This window comes from Capsicum annuum, chromosome 2, assembly GCF_002878395.1.
Source record: "Capsicum annuum cultivar UCD-10X-F1 chromosome 2, UCD10Xv1.1, whole genome shotgun sequence".
In the NCBI taxonomy this organism is placed as follows: domain Eukaryota; kingdom Viridiplantae; phylum Streptophyta; class Magnoliopsida; order Solanales; family Solanaceae; genus Capsicum; species Capsicum annuum.
Genome location: NC_061112.1, coordinates 113,466,466 through 113,482,940, shown reverse-complemented (window position 1 = coordinate 113,482,940; position 16,475 = coordinate 113,466,466). Strand labels below are relative to the sequence as shown.

The 16,475-nt window shown below is 35.8% G+C and overlaps 1 pseudogene; it reads left to right on the top strand.

The window, feature by feature from the left end:
• Nucleotides 1–713: 713 nt before the first annotated feature.
• LOC107857989 lies at nt 714–1,435 on the top strand (annotated as a pseudogene).
• The last annotated feature ends 15,040 nt before the right edge of the window (nt 1,436–16,475 follow it).

Sequence of the window (16,475 nt, the reverse complement as noted above, 5' to 3'; positions counted from 1 at the left end):
ATATTTTAATATTACAACTAGAAGTTAAATTAAAATTATACACACTATTTTTTATAGTTAAAAAGTTATTAATATTTCATATTGTTAAAGAACATGGATCGTTTCAATTCAAAAATTAACTTAAGAGACTATTTTGGTTATTTTCTTTTAAAGAATAAGGACTATTTTAGCAATTATTAATTTGTAAGAAAAATATACAAAGTTGAATGACATTATTGGAAAAGAAAAAAGATAAATGACTTTAGTGAGATACTTTCCTAAGTTGAGTGATAATATAAGGAATTGACTCTGAAATCAACATCAACATGCTTTAAGCGATCATGGAACACTGAGTTATGGGTTGCTAGGTTTGTTTCAAGAAATAGGAGTCAAGGTGAAACAACTAGTGAAGATTATTGGTGACGGTAAATCTGCAATACAGATTGCATCTAATCCAATGTTTTATGAAAGGACAGCTCCCCGGCCAAAACAGAATCGACCACTATGGCTGTCAGGAGCCTTGAGTTCAATGTAGGGGATTTTCTGATGCATCCTTAACACCGAGCAGGTTGAGGCATGCCAATTGAGAAGCAAGTTGAGTCCCACCACCAATACTACCAACCTCAAAGCATGACATAGTGACGGACACATGAAGATATTTTTCATCATTGATGGTCTCCATCATGGTAATACAATGATAACTATCTATATTTTGTGCTCATATCCTTGCTACTATGAAATGGATTCAAGGGCGTGAAAAGTTTGTTGTATGTGAAACAACGATTACTGGTAGCGTAGTGGATGAAGTATTGAAAACTTTTGTATCTATCCTTATAGAGCTGAACACGATCAAGAATCTTACTGGCTCTGCTATTGCCAGAGCTTATGGTGGATTTAATGCCCATGCTGTCAATATCATCTCTGCCATTTTCGTAGCCACTAGGCATGACCCGACACAAAATTATATAAGAAAATTCTAGAGAGGATATTGACAGCATAGACATTAAACCCACCAAGAGCTCCAGCATCAATAGTAGAGCCGATAAGATTCTTGATCGTGTTCAGCTCTACAAGGCTAGAGAGAGAATTTTTCAATACTTTCTCCACTATTTCACCAGTAATCGTTGCTTCAAATATGACAGACTTTCATGCCCTTGAATCCAGTTCACAACAGCAGGAATATAGGTACATAATATAGAGAGTTACCATTGTATTACCATGACAGAGGCCATCAATGATGTAAAAGATCTTCATATATCCATCACTATGCCATGTATTGAGGTTGGTATTATTGGTGTGTGGGACTCAACTTGCTTCTCAATCGATGTGTCTTAATCTGCTCGGTGTTAAGGGTGCATGCAAAGAATCCCTTGCATCAAACTCAAGGCTCCTAGCAACCATAGTGGCCGATTCTATTTTGGCTAGGAAATTGTCCTTTCATGAAAGATTGGATTAGATGCAATCTGTAAGTAGAGATGCTGAAAGAGATAGAGAAGTTATTGGAGAGGTATAGATGACTAGTACAATAATAGAGGATGTAGAGGCGATGGTACCAGATGTGGGCAAGGATTGAGAAGCCATTGTTTTTCTAAAAAAATTGTTGGAGATTGGTAGGAGATATGAAAAAATAGAGATAGATAGTGACAATTTCAAGAACATGGAGTATTATGCGGTAAACTATTGTATCCTAGTAGAAAAGAAATAGGAGTGATCAAAACAACTTAAGCAAAAAAAAATCATGTTATAGTGGTGGTAATCACACTATTAGAATCCAAGAAAGTTGAAAATGCCAGAGAGGATATTGACAACATAGACATTAAACTCACCAAGAGCTCTGGCATCACTAGCAGAGCCTGTAAGATTCTTGATCGTGTTCAGCTCTACAAGGCCAGATAGAGAATTTTTTAATACTTTCTCCATTATTTCACCAGTAATCGTTGCTTCACATATGACAGACTTTCATGCCCTTGAATCCAGTTCACAACAGTAGGGATATGGGTATGGGTACATAATATAAGAGTTATCATTGTATTACCATGATAGAGGCCATCAATGATGGAAAAGATCTTCATGTATCCATCATTATGCCAGGCATTGAGGTTGGTATTATTGGTGTATGGGACTCAGCTTGCTTCTCAATCGACGTTCCTTAATCTGTTCGGTGTTAAGGGTGCATGCAAAGAATCCCTTACATCGAACTCAAGGCTCCTGGCAGTCAAAATGGTCGATTCCATTTTGGCTGGGGAACTGTCCTTTCGTGAAAGATTGGATTACATGCAATCTGTAAGTATAGATGCTGGAAGAGATAGAGAAGTCATTGGAGAGGTAGAGATGACTGGTACAACAATAGAGGATATAGAGGAGGTGGTACCAGATGTGGGCAAAGATTGAGAAGCCATTGTTTTTTTAAAAAAAAAATTGTTGAAGATTGACAGGAGATATGAAAAGAAAATAGAGATATAGATAGTAACAATTTCAAGAACATCGAGTCTTATGTGGTAAACTATTGTATTCTAGTAGAAAAGAAATAGGAGTGATCAAGTCAACTTAAGCAAAAAAATTCATGTTATAGTGGTGGTAATCACAGTATTAGAATCCAAGAAAGCTAATGGAAGATGGTTGTAATGAAGTGGTAAAAGGATTTTCTGACTAATCTAATACCATGAGAATGTTTTGTTGAATGGTTCAATGAATTGAGAGCCAAAATAACCTCTATTTATAATGAGAAATATACATGTATAGATAATTACATCTCCTAACAGATAAGCATTTGTTATTCATGAGAGAAGTATAACAAGAATCCTAATAAACAAATGAAGTGAAAAAATAAAGTTGAAGAATTGAACGTAAGGATAATGTATGAACATAATAGGTAATCACAATATTAATAGAAATAAATAATACATTGAACTTAGCCATCAAATTAAAACTTTACCCTATAAACACCCTAACAATTTGCATGCATATATATCATGAGCTAGCCATTTGTAAAGGACTTAATTTTTGTCTTTTTTTGGTTCTTAATTAGTTGTAACAGTAGAACAAGACATAGGATTCTGATTTCTGGCCTACATTTTTAAGGCCGTTGGTTCATAAGTATTTTTGTCTATTTATCAATTAGACTTTTTTGTAGTTTAGTTGTGTAGAATCTCATAATATTAAAGTTTTCTATTTGTGCGATTGTATTTGGTGTAAAGATATATACATATATCTACATCATACAATTATACTTATGTAAATATAACTATGTATGTAAACATATACATATATACATATATATACATAAAGTTATACATATATTCAATTCGGTTAGCATATAAAATTTTTATTTGTTTTATGACATGTAGTTGTATAAAAATTATTTTATGGATGAGGCTTTATATACATTTGATAATTTTTTTTTGATCATTTGTATTTTTGTGGTTGATCATTTGTGTTTTATTGGTTAAACAAGATAGTAGTTTGCCATCACAGATCTTTCGAAGAAGTTCCCGCATGTTTTGTGTTATGTGGAGATGAAGATATTTGATACTTTAAAACAAAAGCTATCTGGTGTTCAGCTTAAAAGATTTATAGGAATATGCTTTGGTCAATACGTCACTATGTCGGAATCATGGGTTCAGTTCCAATTGTTTTGGTGCGCTACGTCCCTTGAGTTGAAAACTAGTTTATATATATTTTATAATTTTTTTCTTGATCATTTGTATTATTTTTGGTTGATCATTTGTGGATTTTTTTTGTTCAACGGGATAGTAGTTTTGTCATCATAGATCTTCCTAAGAAATCCCCACATGTTGTGTGTTATGTGGAGTCTTCATAGTTGCATATGCGGAGTATCTTAGCCATGAAAAAAATATACCACCTGGATATTTTGATGTAAAAGATTTTCATACCCGTTATGCGGCTCTTCTATGGAAGCATGGGAATCAGAAGAATGAGATTGGCGCATTTAATGATGATAAGAGTTCGAATAAGTCAGTGAGGCCTCAATTTTAGTGTGAGAGTAGTGGCATGATAATTATCCCTTAGACAGTACAAATGTTCTTCCATTTTATTGGTTTTAGTTGAAAATACAAACTGATGTTCAATTTTTTTTGTTTAATTCTAATATCAAATATGATATTCCATTTTGTTGAAAATTGTCCAGTGACATTTTTTTCAATGCTAAACTAGTTTTTGTTATAAGTGTGTTGTCTAAAGAATACTAATAATACACATAATAATGTGTATGTATTAGGTAATTGAATATGTCTCATAAATGAGCCATGTAATACGTATTTATAATAGTCTTTTCCGTTTTAGCAATTGAAATCTCTATTGACTAATTAGTTTTTGTTTATAATTATACATTTATTATGAATTTTTTTTATATAAAACTTTGTATATCTATAGGTTAATAAAACAAGTCATGATGGTATATTACCAATCTTTTCAATTGTTATCTATAGGTTAATACCATGTTTTTAAATGCACAAATTCAATCTCTTAAGTTGTGACTGACATTTATTTTGACCCATATACTATCTTGTAGAATATGGTATACACACATAAATATACATATATACATATGATAGATTAAATGAGCATTAAAATCAACTGCATATTACATTAAACCGCATATATGGTTAACAACTGCATTACTGATATTTTTATTTATACATTTGGAGTTATTCAAATAAAAGTTAAACATAAACAAATTAAAATGTATACAGTTATATAAATATATTTATATACATATCAACTGTCATTCCCACATATATACATACATTTATATCAACTGACATTTTTTATATACGTTAATTTAACTGAAAATACATATATTCATATAAATGTATTACTCATATTATTAAACAATTACATTTTATATAATTTAATTTGAAACATATACAATCTAAAAATTGTATAGGTATAAATATATGTATATATACATTTTAAGTAAATAAAAATACTTATGCATATAATATGTTAAACATCAGGATAATTAGAACCTACAAATTATTACATTAGGTTGCATATTGATACAGTTATAATGTAAAGTGAAATATATATGCAAATTTACAGTCAGTATATAACATGCAAACAAAGTATATAACAAAGTATATAGCATGAAAACTTACAATTTCAATTTAATATGCAAACAAAGTATATAACAAAACGCGTCATGTTATTGATCATTATTCGAACTACAATCAGTCACAAGTCTTAATAAAATCCTGTGTGTGTTTCGCCGTATACACTCTTTTATGGTTGGATAACTTCTTCTTCACAATGCCGCAAATCAATGCACTACTAACATGTTTCTGCTCGTACACCCATCCTTTAAAGGACAAGTATTCTCCTGACAAAATCGGTGAATCCTAAAGAAGTCAGTCTTTTTATTACAAGATGTCATTAGAAACCAACCACATCCCTTTGATTTACACACCAAATTATACATGTGATGTAAAAGTTATCTATTAGTAATTTATATAAAAAAAATCTATACTTTAAAAAACATCAAAACTGATTTGCTAACGTATACAATTTTATTTACCGAATTCTATATGAATAGAAACATATAATAAAAACTGTATGTATCTAGTTAGACAATAATATAAATAAACCTAATAAACTTATCCATATTATATATGCATGATGTGATACCTCGAGAAATTTTTCGTTGAAATTTTGTGTGTAAACGTGTTGGGTTTCTATCTTCTAGAATGAATTATAAATTTTTCGTGCGTAATGTCTTAAATTGTAACCCACCATTGCGTAGCGTATCAAATAAGCTTTCCAAAGATATGTGGATCATCCAAAACGGACACCCGAGGGACGATTTATGAACATTTCGATCGAACCGTGAATAGTAGTGAACAGTAAAACATGCAGGAAAAAGTACCGAGGCCTGGTGTATTTTTGCTCCAACTTTAAACAATCATAACTCCTTCTACATAATGATCTGCGTGATCTACTACTTATCAAGGGAAAGCTCTGCATGTCCTCTTTCCAATGAAATTAGTTTCATCCAATTTGTCTATCGGAGCAAAAAGTTATGGTCGATCTACTTCAGTCTATCAAAAGCAAATTTTTGGGTCAACTTCAAATGATCATAACTCATCGTACACAATGATCTGGGTGAGATACTATATATAAATGGAAATATATGAGAGTCCTCTTTTTAATGAAATTGGTTTCATCCAATTTGGATATCGGAGTAAAACGTTATGGTTGATCTACTTCAGACTATCAAAACAGTCCACCAAAGGACAGATTCGAGAATTATTTGATTTTTAGGGACGTTTTGGTCATTCTCCCTCACCCAAAATCCATCCAAACCCTATATTAAAGCCTATTAGAAGCATTATATGTTATATTTCATCAAATTCCCTCAAAAAAAAAACCCTAAGATCATACAACCAACTTCAAGAACCTCCAAAGTTCACCATTAATTTTGCAAATTTATTCAAGATTCCAAGTTCCTAGTTCAAGAACTCCAAGAACCATCATTCAAAGTCACAATTAACATCTCAAAAATGAGTATCGATCTAAAGTTCATCATTCAAGGTATGTGGGTTTTTGTTCAACAAGAACTCTCTTTCGTTCTTGTGCCCAAAAGTAATTTCTTTACAAAGGTATGATTTTTATTTGATTTTTATGAATTTAAAGCACGAACCCATATCTTATGATGATTATTATGAAATCTTGATGTTTATGATTTTGAAAGATGAATTTACATGTGTGGAGATGTAAAGCATGAATCTTGAATGATATTTATCATAATTTTGATATTTGAGTCGTGAATCCCCATTGAAAATTGTATTTTTTTGAGAAAGTGTGTATTATAAGCACGTTGATGTTGAATATTTGAGATATTTTGACTGATTTGACCTTTGGTCTTAATGGAGTTGTTTTGAACTCGAGTGTGAAAGAAATCCACAATGTGGTTGATTTTGATAGATGGGAAGCATGATGGCTCCCGATGTATATTTATATATTACTAAAATTGTTTTGTTGTGGATTGTAATTGAAATGATCTGAGCTAAGGCTGGGAGAAATCTTTAGCACCGAGTGGGAAGTATAAAGCGACCTTACTTCCCTAGAACTACGTGCCCCCGTAGGAGTGAGCCTGAGGCTGATTTATATAGTGATCACTAGTTTGTGTGGATTGATATCGATAGTCCTACTCCGATGGCAAGGATAGGACGGCTCTCCCCAATGTGGGTTGTACGTTGGACTCCATGTAGCTCACATGGTTTATGTCGGTTATAGGATCTCCCATTGTGTGTGTGTTTCCTTGTGTCTATGGTGAATGGTGAAGTGATTTGAAAGTGGGATTGTGAAAGTTATTCTTTCGAAAGATTTAAATGATATTTACATTATGAGAATTGATATTCTTGATGAACTGAAAGTGATTGACAAATTATATGATGACTCACATGTGTTATTATACTTATTTCATCCTCTAATGATTATGATGATTTTCTTCGGGCTATGTGAGTCTTTCATACATCCTGCATATTTCTTATAAATATTTATGATGATGATGTTTATACAACTGCATACACCCCCATATACTCGGTTCTTTTCCATGGTACTAACCCACATCTTCAGATGTGGGCTGCATTTTCTCAGAATGTAGGTTCAGGTGCTCAGTTCCAGGTTCGACAATGATTCTTCGGGCACGCTGTTCTACATCCTCTGTTTTGGTGAGTCCTCATGTTCCAAGGACGTGATGTCTGATGTTGGTTTCATGAAATTGTTTACATTTGATAACTGAGTATGAGTTAGTTGGGGCATGTCTTAATGGCTCGCTGGTTTTATTGATTTTCTTAGAGGCTTGTCAGACTAGTATAGATGTTGGGAGTTGACTAATAAGTTGTATTTTGTTATCTTTCTGAAATTCTTTTATTCTTGGATGATGATTACTCTGTTGATATTTGAGGGTTATTTATGGAAACCCCATTGATTCGTGTTGAACTGAATGAAAATGGCTCAAAGGGTTAGCTTGGGGCTAATCGTAGCCTCAAGCACCATGTGATGCTCCGGGACCTATTTTTGGGGCTTTACAAACTTGGTATCAGAGCCTAAGGTTTTAAGGCGTCCTAGGAAGTCTGACAAGCCGCGTTAAGTAGAGTCTTGATCATCGGTGTGTAGCGCGCCACATCTATGAGCAAGAGGCTACAAGATATTTTAGGAAAAAGTGTGATTCTTTCTTTCAGAAGTCTATCATGCTTAAAGTGTCTCTCTCTGCTATTGATTCGTGCTCTCCTCTTTTAGAAATATGCCTCCACATCGAGTGAGAAGAAATAATGATGGTCAGCAACCTCAACCCGCTAACCCATAGAATGAAAACGTGTCTCATGCTAATTTTGGGCAGCCTTTCAGGTGCTGACCCAAGCTGTTACTGCAAATATTTAGGCCAACCTGGCCCCGTCTCCGCTGCAGCAGGGAGGTGATTCAGCTTCTGCCAGGATTCGTGACTTCATGCGGATGAATCTGCCGAAATTCTATGGGTCCAAGTCTGATGAGGATCCATGGTTGTTTTTAGAGGAGGCGCGGAAAATTACTCAGGTGATGCATGTAACTGAGGAACATAGTATGGATTTGGCTGCGTATAGGTTGAAAGACCTTTCTTATAAATGGGTTGTTGCTTGGAGGAAAGGTAGAGGTGAGGGAGTTGTCCCTACGACTTGGCAAGAGTTCCAGGATGCATTCCTGGATAACTTTTTCCCTTTGGAGATGAGGAAGGCGAAGGTGGAAGAGTTTATGAACCTATGACAGGGCTCTATGACTGTTAGGGAGTACTGTCTAAAGTTCAATCAGTTGGCCAAGTATGCTCCTGACTTATTGGCTGATAATCGAGCTAGTATAAGTAAGTTTGTGACTGGAGTGTCTAGTTATGTGGTTAAGGAGTGTAGGTCTGCTATGCTGAATAGTAAGATAAATCTTTCTAGGCTGATGACTCATGCCCAACAGATTGAGGTAGACAAGATTAAGGATAGAGATAGAATGAGAGGGAATAAGAGAGCTAGGTCCGAGCAGTACGGACAGGGTCAGACTAGATCGCAGGGAGGGAGTCGCCCTTAGTATTAGGACCATTCGTCTATGCCAGCACCATCATCTGCTAGTGCTTCCATACCTTTTCCATTCTGTGGACAATCTGTTAGTGCTCTCATGCTTAGAGGTAGGCAGGAGCAAGGTAGCAGGTCATATGCATCCAGGTCCCAGTACAGTGCTGGTAGTAAGCCAAATCGTCCCCTGTGTCTTAAGTTTGGTAGGGCTCATTCGGGTGAGTGTTGGGGTGAGAAGGGGGGTTGTTTCCGGTGTGGTGACATGGGTCACAGAGTTAGAGATTGTCCATAGGATGGAAAAAGGCATCGTGACTATCGCCCTCAGACCCAGACTCAGACTGTTAGTGCTCCAGTTCCAGTGACTCGCCCAGCCCCAGCTCAGGGCGCCTCTTCTAGCAATACTGGCGGGCAGCGTCAGAATAGATTCTATGCTTTACCGTCCCGCCAGGAACAGGAGGACTCTCTCGATGTTGTTACTGGTATGCTTCGTATATTTCAGTTTGATATGTATGCTTTGTTGGATCCTGGATCCATCTTCTCATATGTTACACCTTTAATTGCTGTGAATTTTGAAATGAGTCCTGAGATTATTCCTGAGCCTATCCTAGTTTCTACCCCAGTGGGTGATTCGATTGTTGCCCAGAAAGTGTACAAAAAATGTCCTATTACCGTTCTTCATAGAGTCTTGTTGACTAATCTGATTGAGTTAGACATGGTAGATTTTGATGTGATTCTGGGTATGGACTGGCTGTATTCTTCTTATGCCTCTATTGATTGTCGGACCCAAATGGTCAAGTTTCAGTTTCTGGGTGCATCCGTGTTTGAGTGGTATGGGAATTCTGTGTCACCCAAGAGTCATTTTATCTCTTACCTCAAAGCTAGAAAGCTTATTTCCAAGGGGTGTATTTACCATTTGGTTAGAGTCAAAGACACTAAGTCTGAGACTCCAACTCTCCAATCTGTTAACGTCGTCAATGAGTTTTTTGATGTCTTTTTGGATGATGTCCCAGGGATACCTCCTAATAGAGAGATAGAGTTTGGGATTGATCTTCTTCCCGATACTTAGCCTATTTCTATTCCTTCTTACTATATGGCCCCTGTAAAACTTAAGGAGTTGAAAGAGCAACTCAAAAATCTACTAGATAAGGGTTTCATAAGGTCCAGTGTTTCTCCTTGGGGTGCTCCTGTGTTGTTTGTGAGAAAGAAAGATGGCTCTTTGCGTATGTATATTGATTACCGCCAACTGAATAAAGTCACCGTCAAAAATAAGTACCCCCTTCCAAGAATAGATGATTTATTTGACCAATTGCAAGGTGCGATTTATTTCTCAAAGATAGACCTTCGTTTTGGCTATCATCAACTCAAAGTTAGGGAGTGTGACATCCTGAAAACCACTTTCCAAACTCGTTATGGCCATTTTGAGTTTCTTGTTATGTCTTTTGGGTTAACTAATGCTCCAGCAGCTTTCACGGACCTCAAGAATCGAGTTTCAGACCATATCTGGATATGTTTGTTATAGTATTCATCGATGATATATTAGTGTACTCCCGTAGTAAGGATGAACATTCCGATCATCTTCGAACTGTCTTGCAAACCCTTAGAGATCACAAATTGTTTGCCAAGTTCAGTAAGTGTGAGTTTTGTCTAAGGTCAGTTGCTTTTCTGGGTCATATCATTTCTACCAAGGGTATTAGAGTTGATCCCCAAAAGACAGAAGCTGTTAGAAATTGGCCTAGACCTATTTCTCCGACTGATATCCAAAGTTTCTTGGGTTTAGCTGGCTATTACTGCCATTTTATTGAGGGTTTCTCCTCTATAGAGTCTCCTATGACTCGGTTGACCCAAAAGAAAGTGAAGTTCTTGTGGTCCGAATCTTGTGAGAAAAGTTTTTAGGAGTTGAAGACTCGACTCACTTCAGCCCCTGTTTTGACTTTGCCTGATGGTGTTGATGGTTTTGTGGTGTACTGTGATGCTTCGAAAGTTGGGTTGGGTTGCGTATTAATGCAGAAGGGTAAGGTGATAGCTTATGCTTCTAGACAGTTGAAACCCCATGAGAAAAATTACCCCACCCATGACCTTGAGTTGGTTGTTATTGTGTTTGCTTTGAAAATCTGGAGACACTATTTGTATAGTGTCCATGTTGAAGTTTTCATTGATCATAAGAGTCTGCAGTATATGTTTACCTAGAGAGAATTGAATCTTAGGCAGAGACGATGGTTAGAATTGTTAAAGGACTATGATATGAGTGTGTTGTACCATCCGGGCAAGGCCAATGTTGTGGCGGATGCCCTAAGTAGAGTGTCCATGGGTAGTGTTTCGCATGTGGTAGAAGGTAAGAAAGAGTTGGCTCGTGATGTACATCGTTTGGCTAGATTGGGGGTTAAGTTGTTTGACTCTGCTGAAAGTAGTACAGGGGTTCAGAGTAGTTCCGAATCCTCCTTGGTTTCAGAAGTGAAGGAAAAGCAATACTTAGATGCTAGTTTGGTCAGACTGAAGGAGACAGTCAAGGACCAAAAAGTAGAGGTTTTCTCCTAAAGAGGAGATGGTGTGTTGATATTGCAGGGTAAATTGTGTGTCCCGAATATTGATGATCTGAGACAGAGGATTATGGCTGAAGCGTACGGGGCACGATATTCTATTCATCCTGGTGCCACCAAGATGTACCGAGACTTGTGAAAAATTTATTGGTGAGTGGTATGAAGAAAGATATAGCAGCATTTGTATCTAAGTGTGCAACATGCCAACAGGTTAAGGTTGAACACCAAAGACCTAGTGGTATGATGCAAGAGTTTAGTATTCCCACCTGGAAGTGGAAAGAGATAAATATGGACTTCGTGATTGGTTTACCTCATTCCCGACGTCATCATGATTCTATTTGGGTTGTGGTTGATAGGTTGACTAAGTCTGCTCAGTTATTGCCTGTTCATACTTCATATACTGCTGAGGATTATGCTAGATTGTATATCCGAGAGCTAGTCAGACTGCATGGAGTTCCCTTGTCTATCATTTCGGATAGGGGTACTCAGTTCACTTTGCAATTTTGGAAAACTTTTCAGAAGGGTCTTGGTACCCAAGTGCTTTTGAGTTCTGCTTTTCATCCGCAGACCGATGGTCAGGCTAAGCAGACCATCCAGACCTTAGAGGATATATTGAGAGCTTGTGCACTTAACTTTAAGGAAAGTTGGGATGATCACTTACCGTTAATAGAGATTGCTTACAATAACAGTTTCCACTCTAGTATTGGCATGGCTCCGTTTGAAGCCTTATATGAGAGAAAGTGTAGATCACCCATAGGTTGGTTTGAGGTGGGTGAAGCGGTTGTGAGTGGTCCTGATTCGGTATTTGAGGCTATGGAAAAACTTAAGTTGATTAGGGAAAGGTTGAAAACTGCACAGAGTCGTCAGAAGTCATATGCGGATGTTAGAAGGAGAGACCTTGAGTTTGAAGTTGGTGACCTAGTGTATTTAAAAATTTCACCCATGAGAGGGGTGAAGAGATTCGAAAAGAAGGGGAAGCTTAGTCCTCGTTATGTTGGTCCTTACAAAATTCTTAAACGTGTTGGTAAGGTAGCTTATGAGGTCGAGTTGCCTTCCGAGTTGTCCTCTGTTCATCCAATATTCCATGTCTCCATGCTTAGAAAGCATATTAGCGATGTTGTGGTAGTGGATTCCTCTGTGAGTGCTGACATTCAAGAAAATCTTTCTTTTGATGAGATTCCTGTTGAGATTCTTGATTTCAGTGTCCGAAGACTAAGGAACAAAGAAGTTCCCTTGGTCAAGGTGTTGTGGCGAAACCAATCTGTTGAGGGTGCAACTTGGAAAGCTGAGGTGGATATGTGATCCAAGTACCCGCACCTATTTTCTGCGAACTCCGATCAAGCCAAAGGTACCGGTCTTTCCTAAATCATGCACTTTTGATAAAAGTTGCGGCAGTTCAGCTGTCATTTATTATGTGTTCAGCTATAGTTTCTTGAATTTATGCATTCTATGTTGCATTCGGAGTGAGAAACGATGTGGTGATGAGTCTAACGAATGGTTTCAGTTGTATGCTCTATTCTTAATCTAATTTTAGCATGTCTAGCATCATTCGAGGACGAATGTTTCCAAGGGGGATGATGTAATACCCCGGAAAATTTTTTGTTGAAATTTTGTGCATAAACATGTTGGGTTCTATCTTCTAGAATGAATTATAAATTTTTTGTGCGAAATGTCTTAGATTATGACCCACCATTGCTTAGAGTATCGAATAAGCTTTCGAAAGATATGTGGATCATCAAAAACGAACACCCGAGCGACGAGTTATGAACATTCTGATCGAACCATGAATAGTAGTGAACTAGTAAAACGGGCAGGAAAAAGTACTGAGGCCTGGCTTATTTTTTCTCCAACTTTAAACGATCATAACTCCTTTTACATAATAATATGGGTGATCTACTATATATCAACGGAAAGCTCTGCAAGTCCTCTTTCCAATGAAATTAGTTTCATCCAATTTTTCTATCGGAGCAAAAAGTTATGGTCGATCTACTTCAGCCTATCAAAAGCAAATTTTTGGATCAACTTCAAATGATCATAACTCCTCGTACACAATGATCTGGGTGAGATACTATAGATCAACGGAAAGATATGAGAGTCCTCTTTCTAATGAAATTAGTTTCATCCAACTTGGATATAGTAGTAAAATATTATGGTTGATCTACTTTAGACTATCAAAACAGTCCACCAAAGGACAGATTCGAGAATTATTTGATTTTTAGGGGCGTTTTAGTCATTCCCCCTCACCCAAAATCTGTCCAAACCCTATATTAAAGCCTATTAGAAGTATTATATGTTATATTTCATCAAATTCCCTCAAAAAAAAAACCCTAAGCTCCTATATCCAACTTCAAGAACCTCCAAAGTTCACCATTAATTCTGCAAATTTATTCAAGATTCCAAGTTCCTAGTTCAAGAACTCCAAGAACCATCATTCAAAGGCACGATTAACATCTCAAAAACGAGTATCGATCTAAAGTTCATCATTCAAGGTATGTGGAGTTTTTTTTCAACAAGAACTCTCTTTCGTTCTTGTGCCCAAAAGTAATTTTCTTTACAAAGGCATGATTTTTATTTGATTTTTACGAATTTGAAGCATGAACCCATATCTTATGATGATTATTATGAAATCTTGATGTTTATGATTTTGAAAGATGAATTTACATGTGTGGAGATATAAAGCATGAATCTTGAATGATATTTATCATAATTTTGATATTTGAGTCGTGAATCCCCATTGGAAATTATGTTTTTTTTAGAAAGTGTGTATTATAAGCACGTTGATGTTGAATATTTGAGATATTTTGAATGATTTGACCTTTTGGTCTTAATGGAGTTGTTTTGAACTCGAGTGTGAAAGAAATCCACAACGTGGTTGATTTTGATAGATGGGAAGCATGATGGCTCCCGATGTATATTTATATATTACTAAAATTGTTTTGTTGTGGATTGTCTTTGAAATGATCTGAGCTAAGGCTGGGAGAAATCTTTAGCACTGAGTGGGAGGTATAAAGCGACCTTACTTTCCTAGAACTACGTGCCCCCGTAGGAGTGAGCCTGAGGCTGATTTATATAGTGATCACTAGTTTGTGTGGATTTGATATCGATAGTCCTACTCCGATGGCAAGGATAGGACGGCTCTCCCCAATGTGGGTTGTACGTTGGACTCCATGTAGCTCACATGGTTTATGTCGGTCATAGGATCTCCCATTGTGTGTGTGTTTCCTTGTGTCTATGGTGAATGGTGAAGTGATTTGAAAGTGGGATTGTGAAAGTTATTCTTTCGAAAGATTTAAATGATATTTACATTATGAGAATTGATATTCTTGATGAACTGAAAGTGATTGACAAATTATATGATGACTCACATGTGTTATTATACTTATTTCATCCTCTCATGATTATGATGATTTTCTTCGAGTTATGTGAGTCTTTCATACATCCTGCATATTTCTTATAAATATTTATGATGATGATGTTTATACAACTGCATACACCCCCATATACTCGGTTCCTTTCCATGGTACTAACCCACATCTTCAGATGTAGGCTACAGTTTCTCAGAATGTAGGTTCAAGTGCTCAGTTCCAGGTTCGACAATGATTCTTCGGGCACGTTGTTCTACATCCTCTATTTTGGTAAGTCCTCATGTTCCAAGTACGTGATGTCTGATGTTGGTTTCACGGAATTGTTTACATTTGATAACTGAGTATGAGTCAGTTGGGGCATGTCTCAATGGCTCGCTGGTTTTATTGATTTTCTTAGAGGCTTGTCAGACTAGTATAGATGTTGGGAGTTGACTAATAAGTTGTATTTTGTTATCTTTCTGAAATTCTTTTATTCTTGGATGATGATTACTCTGTTGATATTTGAGGGTTATTTATGGAAACCCCGTTAATTCGTGTTGAACTGAATGAAAATGGCTCAAAGGGTTTACTTGGGGCTAATCGTAGCCTCAAGCACCGTGTGATGCTCCGGGACTCGTTTTCGGGGCGTTACACATAAATACATAAATACATTTTTATCATAAGACAAAATCATGTATAGAATAAAAACACAAATGCTTTAATACGATAAATACACTTACCTGACTGCATGTGATTGTATCATATTGAATTCTTTTACTGCTAAGTTCAACTTTATATTCAACTTTCAATGTTTTTAAATTCAACTCAATACAAAGTTGCTTACCAATCAATTGAATCAAACCATCGTATTTTTCTATTTCTTCAATTGTAATCAAGTCCAACTCATACTGTTCATACTCATTATAATAGTTTTATACGCCTGAATGCTTCAGAACAATTGGTAATTACCCCATCTTTTTAAAAAAAATCTGTAAACAAATACAGTATGCAAATTGTTAGTAACTATGAATTCAAAATAAACTAACAATTATAAGGTTTCAAAAATTATAAAAATTCGTGTGTTAGATCACAAATTGAAATTGCCATATGGACCGTGTATACATTAATGAAAAATAATGAATCAAAACATATTGAAATTTATATAATTTAGTCGAAAACAACAAATACACAAATATAAGCGCAAATACACAATTTTGATTTTCAAAAAAATCGTCTTTCAAGTATTTTTAAACGAAATTTGAATTGAGAAAATATTTGTTATAATTTATTGTTGAATATCTCCTCTTTCTTCTCTCAAATCTTCCCAAAATAATTTTTTTTAACTTTAATACAACCATTTTTTGTAGATAATGAGCTTTAATGCTCATTAATGGATGAGCAGTTAGTGGGAAATTGGAGTAATTTAAGGTAATTTACTGCTTTCAAGTTTCCTTTTTTATCTCCTATTTCAGTTAGGTTATGTTTCTTCTAATTTGTATAATTCTTATATATATACAAATAACTATTAACTACTTTGCCTATAATTTGTAATTATTGAAACT